We start from the raw sequence: 12,258 nt of genomic DNA, 5'->3' as shown, positions 1-12,258 counted from the left end.
AAAACTGTCTCATGTAGCTCCCTAGAGTAGACAGGGAGGTAAGTGGGCAATGGCCTTATAGCGCCACCTCATGAGGCTCCCATGCTGTCCTGTTTTGGAAGGATCATGAGACATTCAGCAAGGACTTAAATGAACTGTGACTCAAGCTTTGGCCTACGTATCCTATGTGGATATGTGCAAGGCCACCATGGAGCTGTTCCCCATTACTATCTTTGGAAGAAGTTGTCCCCTCTGATGGTCTAGTGAGATAGATTGTAGCAGAAACTCTTTCACTCCATTTGGATGCCTCTGGATTGTCTTGCTTGCCCAAATCTCTCATAGCTGCTTGGCACCTATAGTGAAGTTTTTTTATGAGCAGATCTCAGTTACTAGCTAGAAGAGCTCAGGTCTTACTACATTTGATCCCAAGATGATGCCCGAGTTAAGAATGTAGAGCACTTTGTGAGGGCTTTGCTCAAGATTTTTCTGGTTAGGGATTTAGTTGGAGAGCACAGCTAGTGATTAAGAGCTTAGACTTTACAGATGGACGGTTTTGCCATTTACTGGCAGAGTAAACTTGAGCAGTAGTTCTCCATTCCATCATCTATAGAATGGCAGCATGAGGAACTTGTATGATGCGTTACAGGTAATGTGCTTAGAATGGTGTCTGATACATGGTCATATCCAGCAAAAGCAATCCTATATATTATTGAGAACATGTTGTGGTGCTGAGCTCTCGGCAGAGCACTTAGGTAGGACAAAGAAGCAAAACTCAAGCATTGTTAATATACCATGTGTTTCAATTAACTGAATCTGGACAAGGAAATCTGGGTGAGTTTGACAATGGCCTTTGCATAAGAGGGATCAGTGGCCATGAGACTCATCCTTTGACTGTGGACTATGTTTAATTACAGCTCTGATTTCTACTAGGGACTTGTGGCTAAAGGTAGAGAGCAGCTCACTTAGGTAAGACCACCACTAGGGAGTGCTGTCCACAAAAATCTCTTTGTATAATGGTCTGGGCTGCGGCCTATTCACATACCTTACTTTCCCTTTCATAGTCCAGTCCGAGGAGTGCCTGTACAACCAGTTTGATCATTTTGCCTGAAACAATTGGTCATTTCATGCCCTATGGGATTCTTGCAGAGGACATTAAACACAGGTGTGTGGGGATAGAGGGTGAAGGAAAGCACAGCCATTTTCCAATTAGCAGCCCCTTGGTTCCCTGAAACCCAATCACGTGGAGTGAACCAGACATCCCTGTCTGGAGCTCTGTATTCAACTCAAGATCCAACTCTCAGTGGAAAATTAAAAACAAAGTCATTATTATATATTAGATTTATTAAAAATGCAACTATTACCAAGAGCCTGTGGGCATGTGTGGAAAATGCTGTAATTAAATTAAATTAAATTAAATCCAGCAGTTAGAAGTAACATTTTCCACTAAGGAGGAGGAGGAGGAAGAAAAAAATAAGCCCATCAGAGAATTCCGAGCCAGAAAAGTACAAGAAGTGGCCAGGAATCTTCTAGGAGAAGGAAGATGCTTTAACTGTTATTATTATTATTGATGCCCTGAGATAATGGAAAAATAATATATAAATTTGGAACAAGATTGGAACTTTCCAGGCTTTGGGAAATATGGCTTATTGGGAAGAAGGTGAATGCCATTAAAACCAGAAATGGAATAGCTACTAGTATAGAGAGAAATTTTATTTGTAGTGTTTATCTAGAATAATCATTCAAATAGTGACTATCAGATCAGTGGGAAAGCAGTGCTCTTTCAACATTGCCAGGATCAGGGAAGGGTGAAATTTCCTGCTGGCAGATTCAGCTGTCATGCTTTATGTTTAGAAGAATAAGGGGTGTGTTAAGATATAGGTGATGGGTGAGGCTAGAGTTTTAGTCCTGTCTTTAAGAAAGGCTGTGTTTCTTGTTTTCATCCACATATGGTGTGTACATGGTTGAGAAAAGAAGGCAGAGGGTTAGCAGGATGAACTGTATGTGTATCTACATTCTCTCTCTCTCTCTCTTTTTGTGGGTGAAATATCTTGCAAAAAACAGGTCAGATGGTCCCCAGCAAGGGCTTTAAGTGTGTTCCCTTGTCCCTCAGGAGTCAGAAGGTTCTTTTAGTTAGTTGGATTGATGGACCAGACTCTGTTGCTTGATTTGTTGGCTTCTTCTGCAAGATCAACATTGGCTACAACTGCTGCTTTTTCATAAATTGGGACAATGCTGGGGTATTTTTAACAAATGAAGTGGTCCAGGTACTTGAGGGTGAGGTCAGAGCACAGTCAGTACTTCGGGGGTGGCAGCTCCCTGAAATGCATGACCAGAGGATTCCTCTGGCAGCAGCAACTGAAGCAATTGCTCTTAAGGTTGGTGGTCATGGACTGTCTGGCTACCAGAAATGTTCCATTGGTTTTATATCAGACAGTTTTGTTTCCACCCATATCTGGAAAATTCATCCATCTGAATTCCACTAAGGATGTGTCTTTGTTCCCAACTGGCTTACTCTGATTTGGTTGAACTTATTAGTCAATTGGAACACAGGTTTGATTGATTTATACTTTGCTAAATACTGTGCATCGTATCAGTGAAAATGATTGAACTATTCACTTGAAGAGGACTCTAGGCTGTTTCCAGGATACCCAGGGATTTTGAAGCCCTGAGATCCAGAAAGAGACTTTGCCTTTCAACCTGGCATTCTTGGGGCATTCTGCACAAAGATTGGCTTTGCTTTGCTTAGGAGAGAAGCCTCTGAGGACTTTTATTTTATTTTAGTTTTTAACAGTAGACTCAGTGATTACAGTTCTGAACTTCGAGGCGGAGGAGTTGATGAGTTCTGGAATCCAAATTAGCCAACCTGTCATCAGCAAGGCTCATTGGCTCTGCAGTGGAACTAAGCTTATCTCTGGTTCTGAACAAAGACTTCCTGAGTTATATAAAAGCAGCTTGATAGTCTCCTGTTAGCCCCATCCCCCATGAAAAGAATAGAGTCTGAGTGCTAAACATTGAACCTTGAGTAGATGTTTTTATTCCTGTGCAGGTTTTCACTGGCATTACTGGGAGGGTGAAGTAGTCTAGCTGATCACCTTGATCCAAGCCTGGTTGCATAGTAAGATTTTAACTTTTCTTGAAACCTTGTACAGTGGCAGAAGTCAAGTATTGGACTGTGACAGGAATCAGATACTTTACAATCATTTTTAATCAGCTTGGGCCTTATCTGTAAAACTACTTGAAAAGCCAACTAGCCGTTTGATCTGCCACATAGTGCAGGGAAAGAGCTGGTTTTACCTCCATTAAAAAGCGTATCATTTATCAGCTGAGAGTTTGGAAAATTCCAAGCTATTCTCAGAAGTTTCTTTCTTTTTTTTTCTTTTTTTCTTTTTTGATAGGCAAAGTTAGACAGAGAGAGAGAGACAGAGAGAAAGGTCTTCCTTTTCCGTTGGTTCACCCCCCCAAAATGGCTGTTACGGCCGGCGCGCTGCGCCAATCCAAAGCCAGGAGCCAGGTGCTTGCTTCTGGTCTCCCATGCGGGTGCAGGGCCCAAGCATTTGGGCCATCCTGCACTGCCTTCCCGGGCCACAGCAGAGAGCTGGACTGGAAGAGGAGCTACCAGGACAGAATCTGGCACCCCAACTGGGACTAGAACCTGGGGTGCCAGCGCTGCAGGTGGAGGATTAGCCAGGTGAACCATGGTGCCGGCCTCAGAAGTTTCTTTGTAAAATGCCTCCCCATTTCTTTCCTCAAAAAAGCAGGGAAAATAAGAAAATCAGCAAAAATAAATTACATTCCTTTAATTTTTTATATTTTATATCGATAAAAATGGTGGGAAGGAAGTAGAAATGTAACTTAATGACTCAGTACATGTTTGTTCCATTTGAGGCTGATGCCTTTATAAAGTTGGGTTAGTCACTAAAGTGACAAGAAGAGAACTGTTAGAGAATTGCTTGCTTTTTATAAGAATGTGTACAATTGGCCGGCACCGCGGCTCAATAGGCTAATCCTCCGCCTGCGGAGCCGGCACCCCGGGTTCTAGTCCCGGTCGGGGTGCCAGATTCTGTCCCGGTTGCCCCTCTTCCAGTCCAGCTCTCTGCTATGGCCTGGGAGTGCAGTGGAGGATGGCCCAAGTCCTTGGGCCCTGCATCTGCATGGGAGACCAGGAGGAAGCACCTGGCTCCTGGCTTCAGATCAGTGCGGTGTGCCGGCCAGAGTGCGCCAGCCGCAGCGGGCAGTGGAGGGTGAACCAACGGTAAAGGAAGACCTTTCTCTCTGTCTCTGTCTCTCACTGTCCACTCTGCCTGTCCAAAAAAAATTTTTTTTGTACAGTTTTTGAAAAATACCAGTAAGGTTTTTGGATTATGACATCTCCATTTCTGTCTCCCTCTCCTCTCCTCTCCTCTCCTCTCCTCTCCTCTCCTCTCCTCTCCTCTCCTCTCCTCTCCTCTCCTCCCCTCCCCTCCCCTCCCTCCCTCCCTTCCTCTCCTCTCCTCTGCTCTCCTCTCCTCTCTTCTCCTCCCCTCCCCTCCTCTCCCCCTCCCCCTCCCTCTCCCTCTCCCTCTCCCCTCTATCTGTCTATCTCTCTCTCTGTGTATGTGATGGGATATTGAGTTGGATGGAATCTGAGAGAGGGCGGCACTGTGTGTCTGACCACTGCAGAGGGATGGAAAGAGGGAGCTGGGAGTGTAGTTTGAGAAGCTCAATGTAGCAGTGGAGGGAAGAAAGATAGAGTGAGGGAGAAGCCCGTGTCTTGTTCCATGCAGACACTAACTCCATGACAAGCTCTGAATGCAACATGGGAAAATACACTATTGTCAATTCATTGGCTTTGTTGGCATTCCTGGCTATCCAATTTCTGTAAAGGCTTTGGAGTGATATGGTAACAGAATGTTCACGTTACCGATCAGTCTTCAACCTAAATGTGGTTGCAAATGAAGTGGTTTCCGTAAGGCAGAAGGTAGAGCTGATCATAGTCTAGAACATGAATGTAGTCTAGAGGGTGTATATTTTGTACTAGGTTATTCATTAAGAGATACTGACATGACTTGAATATATCCTCGATTCATTTTCAGCTCTGTAAAGGACAAGGAATGGATGTTTAAGAGCATGAATAGATTAGAATTGAATCCCAACTGTATCGTATATTAATGGATTGACTCTGGGCATGTTGCTTGAACTGTTTCAGTTTTAGTTTCCTTATCAACAAGCTGAAGATAACAATAGTACCTACCATATGTATAGTTGTAAGGATTAAAGGAGATGAAGGATCAACAGGTATAATCTTAATTTTCTAACCATAATGTACAGTAGCAAATATATTTTTATGTTATTATTTGGTGTACCTAGATGCATATACAGAAGAAATACGTATAATCTTAACAAAAAATAATGTATTTTATTATATGTAATATACCCTGATGTTTTCTGTTCTATTCTTTTTTACGTTAAGAAAAGTTCTGGTCACAACCCACTAAATTAGTTTTACAATCCAACAATGGGTCATGACCCATAGTTTGAAAAACATGGATCCAGCACTTAGCACAGCGTCTGGTACGCAGTCATTGATCTGTAAGGAATAAGCACTGCTCTGGGAGGGAATGATGTCATGGAATACGTTCACTGAGGCATAATTCTTTAGCCAGAGGAAGTTGTAATAAAATGCTAAAAGTTTCTTAATGAGAGTAGCAAGAAGTTTGCCAATATGATAAAAGCACTTTCTCTTCCTTCTGATTAAGGCACAAAATAATAAAAAAAAAGGGTAAAGAAATTGGAGAATTTATTTATTTTGTTTTACTTTATTTTTTTTAAGGGAAAGAGTTTATTGAGGGAAACCCAACAGACTGGAGGGAAGGAACAAAGAAGGAAAAGAGGGAGAGGAGAGCTTGAGAGATTGAGAGAGATTGAGAGAGATAGACAGAGAGAGAGAGATCAGGAGACGGGGAGAAAGAGAGAGCCACGTGTTCAGGAACAGGTTCTTTAAAACTTTGCCAGGGAGTGGCCAGGGAGGTAGAAGCAGCAAATCCCATTAGGGTGGGGGTGGAACTTGACAAGGGTGGTTAGGCCATATGGCTACCTGGCTTCCAGCAATGGTGGGGGGGCTAGAGACTAGGATGGTGTCACGGTGTAGATTGCGCCATAGATAAGACTGCGCCATTTTACTAACATTCCCACCTTTTGTTTTTTTATAAAGCAGAAGTTGTATGTGATTACATTAGTCCCAACAGTCCAGGAGAAATGGGAGATTTTTTTTTTTTTAAAGATCTATTTATTTGAAAGTCAGAGTTACAGAGAGGGGAGAGGCAGAGAGAGAGGTCCTCCATCCAATGGTTCACTCCCCAATTGGCCGCAATGGCTGGAGCCGTGCTGATCCAAAGCCAGGAGCCAGGATCCCCCTCAAGGTCCCCCATGTGAGTGCAGGGGCCCAAGGACTTGGGCCATTCTCCACTGCCTTCTCAGGCCACAGCAGAGAGCTGGATTGGAAGTGGAGCAGCCAAGCCTCAAACTGGCGCCCATATGGGATGCTGGTGCCCCAGGCCAAGGAGTTAACCCGCTGCACCACAGCATCGGCCCCAAATTGGAGAATTTAAAAGAAAAACAAAACACCATTCTTTTTTCCTTAAAATAATTGAATTAAAATTTCTTAACTTAAACATGAACTTCAGAATTTTTATTATTGAAAATTTTGGACAATAAATACTTAAAGGAAAGAAAATATCAGATTTCTTTAAAAGATTTTATTTATTTATTTGAGAGGTAAAGTTATAGACGAGAGAGAGAGACAGAGAGAAAGTTCTTCCATCTGCTGGTTCATTCTCCAAATGGCCACAATGGTCACAGCTGGACTGGCCTGAAGCCAGGAGCCAGGAGCTTCTTCCTGGTCTCCTATGTGGGTGCAGAGGCCCAAGCACTTCGGCCATCTTCCTCTGCTTTCCCAGGCTATAAGCAGTGAACTGGATTGAAAGTGGAGCAGCTAGGAAATGAACTGGCACCCACATGGGATGCTGGTGCCAAAGGCAGAAGCTTAGCCTACTACATTACACCACAGAGCTGGCCCCAGAGATATTTTTTGCGTATTGTTAATGTGCATTTAATGAAAAGCAGAAAAGGTGGGGTCTGCCAAATATCTGTCCTCTAGATAATGATAGAACATCCCTTCCCCCTTTCTTTCCTTCTTCAGAAACAAGTAGAAAGTTAATTCAGGGTGAAGCTGATGATAAAAGTATATACTTGACATACTGCTTTTCAACTGCTGCCATGACAAATTGCCACAAATATAGATGTTTACAACAACACAAATGCATCTCACAGTTTCAGTGGGTCAGAAATCTGGTGGCATGGCTCAGCTGGTTTCTGTGCTCTGAGTAGTCTCACAGGCTGAAACCATCATATCGGGAGGGCTGCTTGTCAGAAGTCTCTGGGGATGGATTTGTTTCCAAGGGCTGATGGCCTGACTTGGTTCCCTGCAGTTGTAGAACTTAGGTCCCCGTTTCCTTGCTATCAGCCAGGCCACTTTTGCTCCTAGAGGCTGCAGTCATCCTTCTTCCTGTTTTCTGCATGACTCCCTCTAGTAGGTTGTTGTGTCCTTCTTGCCCTTTGAATCCATCTTACTTTCCCTCTGCCAACATCTCTGTCATTCCAGCTGGAGAAATTATTCTACTTTGTTGGGCTTGTAATTTTTTTTTTCCTCTGTAGCACAATTTAAATATTTTACTTTTTTGATAAAACAGAATGTAATACAAAAAACAGTTTCTAGTAAAACATATATATCTATTCATAATTAAGTTTTCTTCAGATATGATATCTGGAAATAAAACGGGCTTGTAATTAGGTTGGAGCCACCCAATAACTCAGGACCATGTCCCTATTGTTAGGTCCATAACTGCAAAGTCTCTTTTGCCATATGATGTAACATATTTACAGGATTCAGGGATTGGGCATGGGCATTTTTTGGGAGGCATTATTTAGCCTACCATATATGGTTTGGAAATTATTTTCTCTTTAAGGAAAAGCTTTTATTATCACCAGATTTTTCATGGCTCTGAAACACCTAGATTTACCTAATAGATCTTATACTATAAGCCGTTAGAAGTAGATGGCATCTTGATTCATGAACTGTAGTTTCTTCATTTCCCAGATGAAGAAACCAATGCGTTACTTGTTTCATCTCACGGGAGTTGGAGGCAGTGTCACTGGGGGCATTTCCTGATTTCTTGTCCTTCTTCATGGATCAGATGCTCAGAAACACTATTGGATTATGTTCTTGGGAAGGTGGTTCTTAAGAAGAAATAAATAATATTCTACAGTTGTCAAGCCAAGCCTTTTTTTTTTTTAAATCCCTTTCTAGATCTGGATTTCTAGAAAGGATTTGTAAGATAGAATTCTGAGTTATTTGTTGAAGGGTATTTTATATCATCCCAGAATGACTGACATTTTAAAAAGCTTTGATTCTTAAAAAACCACAGTTATTAAAATAATTCCACATCCAATTATTTCATTTTTTTAAATTCTTATTTGTTTTAAAGGCAGAGAAACAGATACAGACAAAGAGAGATCTTCCATCCTCCAGTTCATGCCCAAAATGACTGCAACAGCTAGGGCAGTGCCAGGCTGAAGCCAGGAGCCTGGGACTTAATCTGGTTCTCCCACAGGGGTGGCAGGAACCCAAGTACCTGAGCCATTACCTGCTGCTTCTCCAGGTATACATTAGCAGGAATCTGGAAAAGGGAATGGTGCCAGGATTTGAATCCATGCATGCTGGTATAGGAAGTACATGTCTCAGGTGGTGCCTTGACCAATGCACCCCATGCCTGCCCCATCAAGTTATTGTAGATGAAAAAAGAGAGTATTTTCTTTTTCTTAATATAGTTTTAATGCTATTATTTCTGAGGTTAAAAAAGTCTAAGAGAATGAAGAAGAAAAAGCACTAAAGAGGATGAAAAGCTATCAGTTCTAGGATAGCTCCTAAATGGAATTCTGAGTACTGTGTTCTTGCTCTCCCAAGCTGCTGAGATTAACACAGAAGACCAGTAGTGGTTCTTCTTTGTCAATATCACTGGAAACTGCAAGAAGCTTGAAGTTTTTCTTTTCTGTTCTGTTCTTTCTCTATCAATTAATCATCAATTTCTCTACCTATAAATTATTCTTTCATTCCTATTTAATTCATTCTGCATTTATTGAGGGTCTGTTACGTGCCTGCTGCTATGCTAAGTGCTGGGATACATTGAAGAGTAACATAAGGCCTCTGCCTTCAAGGAATTCCAGTTTAGTCGAGGAGATAAGGTGTAACAGCATGTTGCCAGAGAATTATGACCAAAACTCCAACATTAAAGTAAGAGGCTCAAAGAATCCCACTTTTTACCAGACATCTCTCTCCAGGAGGTGGGACTTCTCTGTTATTACTCATCACTGTACTAGTGCACCATGGAGAGGTAGAAAGGGGAATGTGGCAGTTCACATGAGATAGAGAGATAAGGACTATGAGAATCACTGTCCTTGTGGAGACATAGCGTTCATGGCAAGAGAAGATTGCCCATCCTATCAAGGGTAAACCAGAGGTTGCTTTTTCGTTTTCCAAGATCAAATGAAAGAACCCCTGAGGCAGTTGTTTGTAAAGACTGGGTGTGCCAGCTGCAAGGCAGAGAGAGTGGCAACTCACTTTCCAGGCATCAGACTTGCCTGATCTATATCTGAGTACCTGAGTAAAGGAAAAGAATTAGAGAGGAACAGCACGGCTCAGCAAAGAGGCCCCGGTAGTACCATGACCTGTACAAACATTGGTTAACCTGGCAGGGTTCATAAGTTTCTAGTGGGTTCAGTGTTACCTGAAGAAGGTACCGAGCTTAAGCCCTTTGCTGATAGTTCACCAAAACAGGCTACCTATAGGATAAGAGGATCCTGTAAGCAAGGCACTGTGGGGGATGAACCACAAGTGACAAGAGACAGGAGGGGGCCGGCGCCGTGGCTCACTAGGCTAATCCTCCGCCTTGCGGCGCCAGCACACCGGGTTCTAGTCCCAGTCGGGGCACCGGATTCTGTCCTGGTTGCCCTTCTTCCAGGTCAGCTCTCTGCTGTGGCCAGGGAGTGCAGTGGAGGATGGCCCAAGTGCTTGGGCCCTGCACCCCATGGGAGACCAGGATAAGCACCTGGCTCCTGCCATGGGATCAGCGCGGTGTGCCAGCCGCGGCGGCCATTGGAGGGTGAACCAACGGCAAAGGAAGACCTTTCTCTCTGTCTCTCTTTCTCACTGTCCACTCTGCCTGTCAAAAAAAAAAAAAAAAAAAAAAAACACAAGAGCCAGAGCTAGAGCAGGATTTCCCACATCAGCAAACCATGTATGGAGGAGGCCCCTACACTGTTCTCCAGTCAACTTGTGAGCTTCACAGGAGTCATCCGGACATCTGCTCACGTGACCTGCCAAGGTTGGCCAGAGAGAGAGAGAGAGTTGTAATGACTCCAGGTAAGTAAGAAGGTGTTTGTTGTCAACAAATACCTGCTATCTCCATCACATGCTTCCATCTCCCCATGAAGGGGACCTAGTGAGGGGAGTGTAACAATAAAGATTGTCTTCCTTCATGCTCCAGGTCCCTCCAGCCAGAGGCTAAATCCCTCTAAGCCCTCTCCAGGGAAAACTTTGAATCAGATATAGTCCAGAGTTATTAATAGGATGGCACTGAGTCTTAATAGGTGAAAATAATTGGAAAATTATGGTACTTGCTTGAAGTGTTGAAGGATTTACTATTGAGCAGGGAAGGAAGAGTTGACAGAGTGTGAATGAAAATAGTGATTAAAAATTTTGTGTTTGTTTCCCAATGATTTGAAATTCCAATTCTTCAATCTGCTGGTTACAAAATAAATGCAAAGCAGGCCGGCGCCGCGGCTCAGTAGGCTAATCCTCCGCCTAGCGGCGCCGGCACACCGGGTTCTAGTCCCGGTCGGGGCGCCGGATTCTGTCCCGGTTGCCCCTCTTCCAGGCCAGCCCTCTGCTGTGGCCAGGGAGTGCAGTGGAGGATGGCCCAGGTGCTTGGGCCCTGCACCCCATGGGAGACCAGGAAAAGCACCTGGCTCCTGGCTCCTGCCATCGGATCAGCGCGGTGCGCCGGCCGCAGCGCGCTGGCCGCGGCGGCCATTGGAGGGTGAACCAACGGCAAAGGAAGACCTTTCTCTCTGTCTCTCTCTCTGTCCACTCTGCCTGTCAAAAAAATAAAAAAAATAAAAAAAAATAAACAAAATAAATGCAAAGCAAAATTACTGGAGCTATAATGGTGGCAAAAATAAATCCCTCTCCTTTCTTGCACAATGTTTTGCTTCTTACTAGATTTAAACAATTTTAATTTTTAACTTGCCTTTCTACTTATATTTTTACCATTTTAACCCCAAACATTTTCCCCAACTGTCAAAACCGCCTTTCAGTGGGGTGGAACACTTAAAGTGTTCTATCAAATTCACCTTTCTGGAGAAGTCTCTTTAGGAGCCCTTCTGACCTGCTCGATTTTGAACTTATTACTCTCCAGGTCTGCCACAAAGCATCTTTTGATCTCCCAAAAACATTTTTCTGGAATTTCCTTTTGAGATGGATCTCCTGTTTTCTGGATTCCAAGTCTTATTTTTTCTTGATTTACTGTCTTGTTTTGGTTGGGTACTTTCTCCAGAAACTTCTGAAAAACATTGCACAGGATGTCTGTTTCTGAGAACTTGAATATCAGAACCGATTTTGGTTTACTCTGATAGTTTGCAAAATGGCTTCACTAATTCCCCTCTCTGTTCTCATTGGAACTCTGGGCTTTGGCCAATGGGACACCATCAAAGATGAACCATTGGACTTCCTTTCATGTGCCAGTAGACTGTAAAATAGCTAATGAATTCTTAAATTAATAAAAGTATATGGGCTGGCGCTGTGGTGCAGTGGGTTAATGCCCTGGCCTGGCATCCCATATGGGCGCTGGTTCGAGACCCAGCTGTTCCATTTCTGATCTAGCTCTCTGCTATGGCCTGGGATAGCAGTAGAAGATGACCCAAGTCCTTGGGCCCCTGCACCCACATAGGAGACCCAGAAGAAGCTCCTGGCTCCTGGCTTCGGATCAGTGCAGCTCCAGCTGTTCACTGGGGAGTGAACCAGTGGATGGAAGACCTCTTTCTCTCTCTCTCTCTCTGCCTTTCCTCTCTCCGTGTAACTCTTACTTTCAAATAAATAAATAAATAAATAAATCTTTAAAAAAGTTAATAAAAGTATAATGTTTAGTATGAAGGAAGTGATTATCTTACCCTACCTTGTGAAGCCAT

At 43.3% G+C, this 12,258-nt stretch overlaps 1 pseudogene; it reads right to left on the bottom strand.

Moving 5' to 3' along the window:
- The window catches only part of LOC127483399 (Krueppel-like factor 5 pseudogene), a 21,475-nt pseudogene extending 9,217 nt beyond the window's left edge, over positions 1 to 12,258 (bottom strand).

The sequence above is a fragment of the Oryctolagus cuniculus genome, chromosome 13 (genome assembly GCF_964237555.1).
Source record: "Oryctolagus cuniculus chromosome 13, mOryCun1.1, whole genome shotgun sequence".
In the NCBI taxonomy this organism is placed as follows: Eukaryota; Metazoa; Chordata; class Mammalia; order Lagomorpha; family Leporidae; genus Oryctolagus; species Oryctolagus cuniculus.
Note: the sequence above shows the minus strand (reverse complement) of the source record. Positions and strands in the feature narration are given on the sequence as shown.